The 13,226-nt window shown below is 48.0% G+C and overlaps 2 non-coding genes across 2 annotated transcripts; both read right to left on the bottom strand.

Annotated features, from left to right (window-relative positions):
• Positions 1–6,546: 6,546 nt before the first annotated feature.
• On the bottom strand, positions 6,547–6,639 carry trnay-gua (transfer RNA tyrosine (anticodon GUA)). Its single transcript has 2 exons — positions 6,603–6,639; positions 6,547–6,582 (listed from the first exon to the last, which is right to left on the bottom strand). It is a non-coding gene; the product is annotated as a tRNA-Tyr (tRNA).
• A 2,188-nt stretch (positions 6,640–8,827) lies between these two features.
• trnay-gua (transfer RNA tyrosine (anticodon GUA)) lies at positions 8,828–8,920 on the bottom strand. Its single transcript has 2 exons — positions 8,884–8,920; positions 8,828–8,863 (listed from the first exon to the last, which is right to left on the bottom strand). It is a non-coding gene; the product is annotated as a tRNA-Tyr (tRNA).
• Positions 8,921–13,226: the final 4,306 nt, after the last annotated feature.

Below are 13,226 nucleotides of genomic sequence, written 5' to 3'. Positions count from 1 at the left end.
CACGTGAGATCACGTTTCTTTCTGTAGAATTGCCCTGAGCCAAAAGCAGAGTGGAGAATGCGGGCATCGATCCCGCTACCTCTCACATGCGAAGCGAGCGCTCTACCATTTGAGCTAATTCCCCAGCAGCTTCTTGCAGGTTGCCCTCGTTTGCTTCTCAGTCGCCTTTTCGCACTCGTCTCCAAGAAGCTCCACGACCATCAGAGAAAACCTATTTGAGGACTGGCCCACTCCTTGTATCCAATCGACATTGCGGAGCAGCAGCGAGCGAGCAACAGCAGGACGCGAAGCCAAAGTAACGAAGAAAGAAGCCGAGAAGAGCACGAGACCACGGAAGGGAAGCGAGGTGACCGGCAAGTAGCGGCCGCCCTGTGTTTGAGGGAGCAGGCGAGAGCGCTGTCTGACTGATAGCCAACTTGTTTTGCCTGAAAGGGAGTGCTGAGTGCTTTGAAGTGTTGCTGCTCAATGGCACTCTCTGCTGGTGAGCAGGCACAAATGCTCAAGCATAACAGCTGTGTGAAGGTGGATGCAGAGTGCATTAAGGTTTGAGAAGAGAAAAGTGGTGTCCTGCGTCTTCAGGGCAACATGATGCACCATAAAGTGAAGAGAGCTGGTTTGAGTGAATTGCTGCTTAATCCAAAAGAACACCAGCTCCTTCGAGCCAGAATTGAACCAGCAACCTAACGATGATCTTGCTGCATATTGCTACTACAGTCCTCTGCACTGGCAACCGAGCTATCAAAGGAAAGCTGCAAAGATGCTTCTGTGTGATGATTGTTTTCCCAGCGCATGTTGACGCATCTGGCCTCATGGAGTGGCCTGTGCGTCTTCAGTACCAGCCCATGCTGCAGCGCTGTGAGACTGTGAACCGCCAGCTACTCTTTACAGCCTGGAAAACGCGTGTGACTAACAATCACAAGAGTGTAGCTTTGACTTCTTATCAGGCTCGCAGATTTTTTGCAAGCTGTGCATTATGAATTTAAAGACCTTGCAAGCTGCCCTACTTGGTCGTGCTGCCTGGCGGCTTGCATGGCAAGTGCCTTCTTCGTGCAGCAGGCAGCGTATCAGTCTGCTCAATCGAAGGTCCTGAGTTAAATGCTCAGAAAAGGAATCAGTGCTAAAAAGTCGTTCTTTTAGCTTCTCTCACTTCATATATCACCTTTGCAAAAATCAAGAAGTCTTGCTTATGACATGGCAGAAAAAAGTTTGCTGTGCTTTGGCCCATCTGGCGTGAACTCAGTGACACGTGAGACCACGTTTCTTTCTGGAGAATTGCCCTGAGCCAAAAGCAGAGTGGAGAATGCGGGCATCGATCCCGCTACCTCTCACATGCTAAACGAGCGCTCTAACATTTGAGCTAATTCCCCAGCAACTTCTTGCAGGTTGCCCTCGTTTGCTTCTCAGTCGCCTTTTCCCACTCGTCTCCAAGCTGCTCCACGACCATCAGAGAAAACCTATTTGAGGACTGGCCCACTCCTTGTATCCAATCGACATTGCGGAGCAGCATCGAGCGAGCAACAGCAGGACGGGAAGCCACAGTAACGAAGAAAGAAGCCGAGAAGAGCACAAGACCACGGAAGGGAAGCGAGGTGACCGGCAAGTAGCGGCCGGCACCTGTGTGTGAGGGAGCAGGCGAGAGCGCTGTCTGACTGATAGCCAACTTGTTTTGCCTGAAAGGGAGTGCTGAGTGCTTTGAAGTGTTGCTGCCCACGTCTGCGTGTTGCAGACTGGCGCAATCCAAGATCCAGGATTACGTGCTGAGGGACGCACTTAAAATTGGTACAGTCGCCGCAAAGGCACGGTGGGGAAGGGCCACAGTTTAAAGGCCTTCTGCCACGGTAAATCCGGGGGCAGGAATCAGTACACAACTCCCCTCGGGCTGTACTTGCAACTTCTTTTTCGTGTACATGGAGCACCATGATCTGCAAACACCTATGTAGTGCCATGTACAATGTAAGGTCTGTTTCGTAATGCACGTTGAAAAGAAAAAAATGTAAACGTACCGTCACCCATTCCGTGTACTGTATAGTGACACATGTAATGTAATTTTGTTGAATGTACTACAAGGTATCCCGTATTGTACTTGATCTGAAAAGCAAGGAAATGTATAGAACGGAACTGCCGTCAGCACCCAAATGTAATGTATGGGATTGCTGACCGCAGCTAAACATACTGAACTGCTTTTGAATGTACTGTACAAATTCTTTTGGCTTCTCTCACCTCATATATCCATCTTTGCAAAAATCAAGAAGTCTTGCTTATGACATGGCAGAAAATGGTTTGCTGGGCTTTGGCCCATCTGTCGTGAACTCAGTGAGTGACACGTGAGACCACGTTTCTTTCTGGAGAATTGCCCTGAGCCAAAAGCAGAGTGGAGAATGCGGGCATCTAACCCGCTACCTCTCACATGCTAAGCGAGCGCTCTACCATTTGAGCTAATTCCCCAGCAGCTTCTTGCAGGTTGCCCTCGTTTGCTTCTCAGTCGCCTTTTCGCACTCGTCTCCAAGAAGCTCCACGACCATCAGAGAAAACCTATTTGAGGACTGGCCCACTCCTTGTATCCAATCGACATTGCGGAGCAGCAGCGAGCGAGCAACAGCAGGACGCGAAGCCAAAGTAACGAAGAAAGAAGCCGAGAAGAGCACGAGACCACGGAAGGGAAGCGAGGTGACCGGCAAGTAGCGGCCGCCCTGTGTTTGAGGGAGCAGGCGAGAGCGCTGTCTGACTGATAGCCAACTTGTTTTGCCTGAAAGGGAGTGCTGAGTGCTTTGAAGTGTTGCTGCTCAATGGCACTCTCTGCTGGTGAGCAGGCACAAATGCTCAAGCATAACAGCTGTGTGACGGTGGATGCAGAGTGCATTAAGGTTTGAGACGAGAAAAGTGGTGTCCTGCGTCTTCAGGGCAACATGATGCACCATAAAGTGAAGAGAGCTGGTTTGAGTGAATTGCTGCTTAATCCAAAAGAACACCAGCTCCTTCGAGCCAGAATTGAACCAGCAACCTAAGGATGATCTTGCTGCATATTGCTACTACAGTCCTCTGCACTGCCAACTGAGCTATCAAAGGAAAGCTGCAAAGATGCTTCTGTGTGATGATTGTTTTCCCAGCGCATGTTGACGCATCTGGCCTCATGGAGTGGCCTCTGCGTCTTCAGTACCAGCCCATGCTGCAGCGCTGTGAGACTGTGAACCGCCAGCTACTCTTTACAGCCTGGAAAACGCGTGTGACTAACAATCACAAGAGTGTAGCTTTGACTTCTTATCAGGCTCGCAGATTTTTTGCAAGCTGTGCATTATGAATTTAAAGACCTTGCAAGCTGCCCTACTTGGTCGTGCTGCCTGGCGGCTTGCATGGCAAGTGCCTTCTTCGTGCAGCAGGCAGCGTATCAGTCTGCTCAATCGAAGGTCCTGAGTTAAATGCTCAGAAAAGGAATCAGTGCTAAAAAGTCGTTCTTTTAGCTTCTTTCACTTCATATATCCAGCTTTGCAAAAATCAAGAAGTCTTGCTTATGACATGGCAGAAAAAAGTTTGCTGTGCTTTGGCCCATCTGGCGTGAACTCAGTGACACGTGAGACCACGTTTCTTTCTGGAGAATTGCCCTGAGCCAAAAGCAGAGTGGAGAATGCAGGCATCGATCCCGCTACCTCTCACATGCTAAACGAGCGCTCTAACATTTGAGCTAATTCCCCAGCAACTTCTTGCAGGTTGCCCTCGTTTGCTTCTCAGTCGCCTTTTCCCACTCGTCTCCAAGCTGCTCCACGACCATCAGAGAAAACCTATTTGAGGACTGGCCCACTCCTTGTATCCAATCGACATTGCGGAGCAGCATCGAGCGAGCAACAGCAGGACGGGAAGCCACAGTAACGAAGAAAGAAGCCGAGAAGAGCACAAGACCACGGAAGGGAAGCGAGGTGACCGGCAAGTAGCGGCCGCCCTGTGTGTGAGGGAGCAGGCGAGAGCGCTGTCTGACTGATAGCCAACTTGTTTTGCCTGAAAGGGAGTGCTGAGTGCTTTGAAGTGTTGCTGCCCACGTCTGCGTGTTGCAGACTGGCGCAATCCAAGATCCAGGATTACGTGCTGAGGGACGCACTTAAAATTGGTACAGTCGCCGCAAAGGCACGGTGGGGAAGGGCCACAGTTTAAAGGCCTTCTGCCACGGTAAACCCGGGGGCAGGAATCAGTACACAACTCCCCTCGGGCTGTACTTGCAACTTCTTTTTCGTGTACATGGAGCACCATGATCTGCAAACACCTATGTAGTGCCATGTACAATGTAAGGTCTGTTTCGTAATGCACGTTGAAAAGAAAAAAATGTAAACGTACCGTCACCCATTCCGTGTACTGTATAGTGACACATGTAATGTAATTTTGTTGAATGTACTACAAGGTATCCCGTATTGTACTTGATCTGAAAAGCAAGGAAATGTATAGAACGGAACTGCCGTCAGCACCCAAATGTAATGTATGGGATTGCTGACCGCAGCTAAACATACTGAACTGCTTTTGAATGTACTGTACAAATTCTTTTGGCTTCTCTCACCTCATATATCCATCTTTGCAAAAATCAAGAAGTCTTGCTTATGACATGGCAGAAAATGGTTTGCTGGGCTTTGGCCCATCTGCCGTGAACTCAGTGAGTGACACGTGAGATCACGTTTCTTTCTGTAGAATTGCCCTGAGCCAAAAGCAGAGTAGAGAATGCGGGCATCGATCCCGCTACCTCTCACATGCGAAGCGAGCGCTCTACCATTTGAGCTAATTCCCCAGCAGCTTCTTGCAGGTTGCCCTCGTTTGCTTCTCAGTCGCCTTTTCGCACTCGTCTCCAAGAAGCTCCACGACCATCAGAGAAAACCTATTTGAGGACTGGCCCACTCCTTGTATCCAATCGACATTGCGGAGCAGCAGCGAGCGAGCAACAGCAGGACGCGAAGCCAAAGTAACGAAGAAAGAAGCCGAGAAGAGCACGAGACCACGGAAGGGAAGCGAGGTGACCGGCAAGTAGCGGCCGCCCTGTGTTTGAGGGAGCAGGCGAGAGCGCTGTCTGACTGATAGCCAACTTGTTTTGCCTGAAAGGGAGTGCTGAGTGCTTTGAAGTGTTGCTGCTCAATGGCACTCTCTGCTGGTGAGCAGGCACAAATGCTCAAGCATAACAGCTGTGTGAAGGTGGATGCAGAGTGCATTAAGGTTTGAGAAGAGAAAAGTGGTGTCCTGCGTCTTCAGGGCAACATGATGCACCATAAAGTGAAGAGAGCTGGTTTGAGTGAATTGCTGCTTAATCCAAAAGAACACCAGCTCCTTCGAGCCAGAATTGAACCAGCAACCTAACGATGATCTTGCTGCATATTGCTACTACAGTCCTCTGCACTGGCAACCGAGCTATCAAAGGAAAGCTGCAAAGATGCTTCTGTGTGATGATTGTTTTCCCAGCGCATGTTGACGCATCTGGCCTCATGGAGTGGCCTGTGCGTCTTCAGTACCAGCCCATGCTGCAGCGCTGTGAGACTGTGAACCGCCAGCTACTCTTTACAGCCTGGAAAACGCGTGTGACTAACAATCACAAGAGTGTAGCTTTGACTTCTTATCAGGCTCGCAGATTTTTTGCAAGCTGTGCATTATGAATTTAAAGACCTTGCAAGCTGCCCTACTTGGTCGTGCTGCCTGGCGGCTTGCATGGCAAGTGCCTTCTTCGTGCAGCAGGCAGCGTATCAGTCTGCTCAATCGAAGGTCCTGAGTTAAATGCTCAGAAAAGGAATCAGTGCTAAAAAGTCGTTCTTTTAGCTTCTCTCACTTCATATATCCACCTTTGCAAAAATCAAGAAGTCTTGCTTATGACATGGCAGAAAAAAGTTTGCTGTGCTTTAGCCCATCTGGCGTGTACTCAGTGACACGTGAGACCACGTTTCTTTCTGGAGAATTGCCCTGAGCCAAAAGCAGAGTGGAGAATGCGGGCATCGATCCTACTACCTCTCACATGCGAAGCAAGCGCTCTACCATTTGAGCTAATTCCCCAGTAGCTTCTTGCAGTTGACCCTCCTTTGCTTCTCAGTCGCCTTTTCGCACTCGTCTCCAAGCTGCTCCACGACCATCAGAGAAAACCTATTTGAGGATTGGCCCACTCCTTCAATGCATTGTATCCAATCGACATTGCGGAGCAGCATCGAGCGAGCAACAGCAGGACGGGAAGCCACAGTAACGAAGAAAGAAGCCGAGAAGAGCACGAGACCACGGAAGGGAAGCGAGGTGACCGGTAAGTAGCGGCCGCCCTGTGTGTGAGGGAGCAGGCGAGAGCGCTGTCTGACTGATAGCCAACTTGTTTTGCCTGAAAGGGAGTGCTGAGTGCTTTGAAGTGTTGCTGCTCAATGGCACTCTCTGCTGGTGAGCAGACACAAATGCTCAAGCATAACAGCTGTGTGAAGGTGGATGCAGAGTGCATTAAGGTTTGAGACGAGAAAAGTGGTGTCCTGCGTCTTCAGGGCAACATGATGCACCAAAAAGTGAAGAGAGCTGGTTTGAGTGAATTGCTGCTTAATCCAAAAGAACACCAGCTCCTTCGAGCCAGAATTGAACCAGCAACCTAAGGATAATCTTGCTGCATATTGTCACTACAGTCCTCCGCTCTACCAACTGAGCTATTGAAGGGAAGCTGCAAAGATGCTTCTGTGTGATGATTGTTTTCCCAGCGCATGTTGACGCATCTGGCCTCATGGAGTGGCCTGTGCGTCTTCAGTACCAGCCCATGCTGCAGCGCTGTGAGACTGTGAACCGCCAGCTACTCTTTACAGCCTGGAAAACGCGTGTGACTAACAATCACAAGAGTGTAGCTTTGACTTCTTATCAGGCTCGCAGATTTTTTGCAAGCTGTGCATTATGAATTTGAAGACTTTGCAAGCTGCCCTACTTGGTCGTGCTGCCTGGCGGCTTGCATGGCAAGTGCCTTCTTCGTGCAGCAGGCAGCGTATCAGTCTGCTCAATCGAAGGTCCTGAGTTAAATGCTCAGAAAAGGAATCAGTGCTAAAAAGTCGTTCTTATAGCTTCTTTCACTTCATATATCCGCCTTTGCAAAAATCAAGAAGTCTTGCTTATGACATGGCAGAAAAAAGTTTGCTGTGCTTTGGCCCATCTGGCGTGAACTCAGTGACACGTGAGACCACGTTTCTTTCTGGAGAATTGCCCTGAGCCAAAAGCAGAGTGGAGAATGCGGGCATCGATCCCGCTACCTCTCACATGCTAAACGAGCGCTCTAACATTTGAGCTAATTCCCCAGCAACTTCTTGCAGGTTGCCCTCGTTTGCTTCTCAGTCGCCTTTTCCCACTCGTCTCCAAGCTGCTCCACGACCATCAGAGAAAACCTATTTGAGGACTGGCCCACTCCTTGTATCCAATCGACATTGCGGAGCAGCATCGAGCGAGCAACAGCAGGACGGGAAGCCACAGTAACGAAGAAAGAAGCCGAGAAGAGCACGAGACCACGGAAGGGAAGCGAGGTGACCGGCAAGTAGCGGCCGCCCTGTGTGTGAGGGAGCAGGCGAGAGCGCTGTCTGACTGATAGCCAACTTGTTTTGCCTGAAAGGGAGTGCTGAGTGCTTTGAAGTGTTGCTGCCCACGTCTGCGTGTTGCAGACTGGCGCAATCCAAGATCCAGGATTACGTGCTGAGGGACGCACTTAAAATTGGTACAGTCGCCGCAAAGGCACGGTGGGGAAGGGCCACAGTTTAAAGGCCTTCTGCCACGGTAAACCCGGGGGCAGGAATCAGTACACAACTCCCCTCGGGCTGTACTTGCAACTTCTTTTTCGTGTACATGGAGCACCATGATCTGCAAACACCTATGTAGTGCCATGTACAATGTAAGGTCTGTTTCGTAATGCACGTTGAAAAGAAAAAAATGTAAACGTACCGTCACCCATTCCGTGTACTGTATAGTGACACATGTAATGTAATTTTGTTGAATATACTACAAGGTATCCCGTATTGTACTTGATCTGAAAAGCAAGGAAATGTATAGAACGGAACTGCCGTCAGCACCCAAATGTAATGTATGGGATTGCTGACCGCAGCTAAACATACTGAACTGCTTTTGAATGTACTGTACAAATTCTTTTGGCTTCTCTCACCTCATATATCCATCTTTGCAAAAATCAAGAAGTCTTGCTTATGACATGGCAGAAAATGGTTTGCTGGGCTTTGGCCCATCTGCCGTGAACTCAGTGAGTGACACGTGAGATCACGTTTCTTTCTGTAGAATTGCCCTGAGCCAAAAGCAAGCGCTCTACCATTTGAGCTCATTCCCCAGTAGCTTCTTGCAGTTGACCCTCCTTTGCTTCTCAGTCGCCTTTTCGCACTCGTCTCCAAGCTGCTCCACGACCATCAGAGAAAACCTATTTGAGGATTGGCCCACTCCTTCAATGCATTGTATCCAATCGACATTGCGGAGCAGCATCGAGCGAGCAACAGCAGGACGGGAAGCCACAGTAACGAAGAAAGAAGCCGAGAAGAGCACGAGACCACGGAAGGGAAGCGAGGTGACCGGCAAGTAGCGGCCGCCCTGTGTGTGAGGGAGCAGGCGAGAGCGCTGTCTGACTGATAGCCAACTTGTTTTGCCTGAAAGGGAGTGCTGAGTGCTTTGAAGTGTTGCTGCTCAATGGCACTCTCTGCTGGTGAGCAGACACAAATGCTCAAGTATAACAGCTGTGTGAAGGTGGATGCAGAGTGCATTAAGGTTTGAGACGAGGAAAGTGGTGTCCTGCGCCTTCGGGGCAACATGATGCACCATAAAGTGAAGAGAGCTGGTTTGAGTGAATTACTACTTGATCCAAAAGAACACCAGCTCCTTCGAGCCAGAATTGAACCAGCGACCAAAGGATGACTTTTCTGCGTATTGCCACTACAGTCCTCTGCTCTACCTACTGAGCTATCGAAGGGAAGCTGCAAAGATGCTTCTGTGTGATCCTTGTTTTCCGAGCGCATGTTGACGCATCTGGCCTCATGGAGTGGCCTGTGCGTCTTCAGTACCAGCCCATGCTGCAGCGCTGTGAGACTGTGAACCGCCAGCTACTCTTTACAGCCTGGAAAACGCGTGTGGCTAACAATCAGAAGAGTGTAGCTTTGACTTCTTATTAAGCTCGGAGATTTTTTGCAAGCTGCGCATTTTAAATTTAAAGATCTTGCAAGCTGCCCGACTTGGTAGTGCTGCCTGGCCGCTTGCATGGCAAGTGCCTTCTTTGCGCAGCAGGCAGCGTATCAGTCTGCCCAATCAAAGGTCCTGAGTCAAATGCTCAGAAAAGGAATCCGTGTTAGCTATATTATCTGAATGGCAGCAGATTGAGAAAAGGGGAGGTGCAACGAGGCCTGGGTATCATGGTTCATCAGTGATTGAAAGTTGGCATGCAGGTACAGCATGCAGTGAAGAAGGCGAATGGTATGTTGGCCTTCATAGCTTGGGGATTTGAGTATAGGAACAGGGATGTCTTATTACAGTTGTACAGGGCCTTGGCGAGGCCTCACCTGGAATATTGTGTCCAGTTTTGGTCTCCTAATCTGTGGAAGGACATTCTTGCGATTGAGGGATTGCAGCGAAGGTTCACCAGTCTGATTCCCAGGATGGATGGTCTGACATATGAGGAGAGATTGGATCAACTGGGCCTTTATACACTGGAGTTTAGATGGATGAGAGGCGATATCATAGAATCATGTAAGATTCTGACGGGACTGGACATGTTGGATGCGGGAAGAATGTTCCCGATGTTGGGGAAGTCCAGAACCAGGGGACCCAGTCTTAGGATAAGGGTGAGGCCATTTAGGACTGAGATGAGGAGCAACTTCTTCACTTAGAGAGTTGTTAACCTGTGGAATTCCCTGCCTCAGTGAAATGTTGATGCCAGTTCATAGGATATATTCAAGAAGGAGTTAGATATGGCCCTTATGGCTAAGGGGATCAAGGGGTATGAAGAGAAAGCAGGAAAGGGGTACTGAGGGAATGATCAGCCATGATCTTATTGAATGATGATGCAGGCTGAAGGATGCAAAATTCACGAGACCCCCTCGCAGTGTTTGGGCTCATTCGAAAGGAAATTTAAATTGGGACTACCTACCAAAAAGTTTGGAACCCTAAAGTGCTGATGGAAGAAACTATGAACTATAATCGAATTTTGGACTTTTAAAAGACAAGTTCAAGGCTGTGGGCGGGCCTAAAGAACTAGCAGGAGACTACCTGATTAAGAAAGACTACCTGGGTGTGAGGACTAAGTTAACGTGTCTGGAGAAATGAGTATTCGAGAATCCTTCTCCACAAGAGACATTAATGTCACAAAATCACCCAGAGATAGCTACCCATCAATATGGGTCTGAAAAACCATTTCACCATATCCATCACAAAGAGGCCCAATCCAGCCTGTATGTGAAAAACTAAGCACAAAAGGACATTGCAATTACCAAACTATTATTTCCATCAGGAAATAGTTTTCGAACATCAACCCACCCAAGACATATCAACTTTTAACGAGCCCGCCAAAATATTACAAAGAAGAACCAAGCCTGCCAAATTTAAACAAAGAATTCTGAACAGATTTGGCGCCAAGATTAGAACCACTGAAATCGTATAACTGGCCCCTGTTTCCAACAGAGGGTATTGACACGCTTTTCCATACAACCGAGACCAACCTGATGTCATCAAGACAAGGAGAGATATCAACGCGACAGTTGTAAACTAACTTCTCCAGCCTTGAAGTCCTGAAGTCCTGAAGGAAGGAAGAACATCACCGTCATGGCAGCAACCGACCACAGCCAACGTGGTATCAACGAAAAACCACCACGATCGACCCAACTCGAAACAAATCTCCAACAGGAAATAAACGAAGAATCGTAATGTTTCCACTCTGCAATCTAAGGCCTGACTACCACAGGTGAAAACATTACCTAAGGAGATTTTGAACCTATTTCTAACGAAGACAACCGGGTACTTACCCCATAGATCCAAAATGCGCCTTACCGGATCAGCGGACCCAACCCAACTGAAGATTGCGCAGCAAGAAGTCTTCTCCGACGTTCAGGGTATGGCAAGCAGACCGTACCACATCCAGCGAACCCCGAAACAACAATCTACCACTAACTGTCAAAAAGGATTGGTAAGCATGGTCCCTGCCTGTCCTGGAGGCTAACCTAGCTAGAATTAGGTATTGGGAGGTGCGAGGTGTAGTCCCACTGTAACACTCTTTGAATGTAATGTGTTGTTCTCTATTAGAGTCAGTATAAGCTATTGTAGCCCCCCTGTCCCGGCCTGAGTGTGTAAGGTATTGTTCTTTAATAAATTTGAGTAAGTTTTGACATTGTACTTTTTTATAAGAGTAATTATAAGTTTGTAATTTCTTGACTGTAATAAAATCAAAGTTCTTTGGCATCAAACCAGTGTCCTTTGCACTTTGTCACATCCCCCAAATAAATCCAGAGTCTAGAACCCAAGAGAGTGGGAGTGATTCGAACCGCTCAAGTTGGTCAGAAGGGAACCTGACCCCCTCATAGAGACCACCCCTTACAGACCAACTAAGTTCGCGTACGTGGCATCCAAAGCCATAATGCAAAGATGTTCGAGACAGGTAACAGTCGAACCTACAATCTTCCGCTCCGTAGTCAGACACGATATCCATTGCCCCATTGGCCAGACTGTGCAAAGCAGCTGTGACATCAGCAGGTACACAGGATGGGGAGCATTAAAAGGCGTGCTGCAGACAATAACCAAAGAGAGGCACCTCCCTTCGATTCACAGGTGGGAGAGCGGAGCAGTGCAGTGGAAAACAAAGCAAAGCAAAGCTGTCCTTAGTGTAAGGAGGTGGTCCCGGGGGTCAGGTTCACCTCTGACCAACTTGAGCAGTTTGAATCGCTCCCACTCCCTTGGGTTCGAGACTCTGGATTTATTTGGGGGATGTGACAAAGTGCAAAGGACAACTGGTTTGATGCAAAGAACTTTGATTTTATTGCAGTCAAGAAAATACAATGTCAAACTTATAATCACTCTAATAAAGAACAATACATCACACATTCAAAGGAGGTTACAGTAAAATTACACCTCCCACCTCCCAATGCCTAATTCTAGCAAGGTTAGACTCCAGGGCAGGCAGGGACTATGCTTACCAATCCTTTCTGGTCAGTTAGCAGTAGTTCGCGATTTCGGGGTTTATTGAATTCTGCAGGTTCTGCTTGCCACACCTTGAATGGCGGAGAAGACTTCTGACTGCGCAATCTTCAGTTGGGTTGAGTCCGCTGATGCGGTAAGACGCGTTTTGGATCTATGGGGTAAGTGCCCGGTTATCTTCATTAAAAATAGGTTCAAAGTCTCTTTAGGTAATGTTTTCACCTATTGGTAGTCAGGCCTTAGATTGTAGAGTGGAAACTTTCGATTCTTCGGTTTCTTCCTGTTATAGTTTTGTTTCGAGTTTGGTCGATCGTGGTGGTTTTTCGTTGCGACCATGTTGGCTGTGATCGGTTGCTGCCGTGATGGTGATGTTCTTCCTCCCTTCAGGACTTCAGGACTTCGAGGCTGGAGAAATTAGTTTACAACTGTCACGTTGGTTTCTCTCCTTGTCTTGATGACATACTCGCAGTATAGCACCTGGTGTAGTATGGCATACAGTGCCTCCTGAGGTAGTAGCAACCTTGTTGCTACCTCGCAACCTAACCTCTGTTAAAAACAGGGGCCAGCTATAAGATTTGAATTGTTCTAATCTTCACGCCAAATCAGTCCAATTGTTTAAATTTGGCGGGCTTGACTTCCCTTTGTAATATTTTGTAATATTTTGGCGGGCTCCTTAAAAGTTAATATGTTTTGGGTGGGTTGCATTTCGATTTCTTGATGGAAATATTAGCTTGGTAATTGCAATTTCCTTTTGTGCTTAGTTTTTTGTGTACAGGCTGGATTGGGCCTCTTTGTGATGTATATGCTGAAACGGTTTTCCAGATTCAGGTTGATGGTTGGCTATCTCTGGTTTATTTGTTGTAATGTTAATGTCTCGAGTGGGGAAGGATTCTCGAATACCCATTTCTCCAGACAAGTTATGTTAGTCCCAACACCCAGACAGCCTCAATAATCAAGTTGTCTCCTGGTCGTTCTTTAGGCCCGCCCACAGCCTTGAATTTGTCTTTTAAAAGTCCAAAATTCGATTAAAGTTCTTAATTTCTTCTATAAGCACTTTAGGATTTCAAACTTTCCGGTAGATAGTCCCAAATTAAATTTCC

This window comes from Pristiophorus japonicus, chromosome 1, assembly GCF_044704955.1.
Source record: "Pristiophorus japonicus isolate sPriJap1 chromosome 1, sPriJap1.hap1, whole genome shotgun sequence".
NCBI classification, from domain to species: domain Eukaryota; kingdom Metazoa; phylum Chordata; class Chondrichthyes; family Pristiophoridae; genus Pristiophorus; species Pristiophorus japonicus.
The sequence above is the reverse complement of the archived record's forward strand: the minus strand, read 5'-3'. Positions and strand labels throughout refer to the sequence as shown.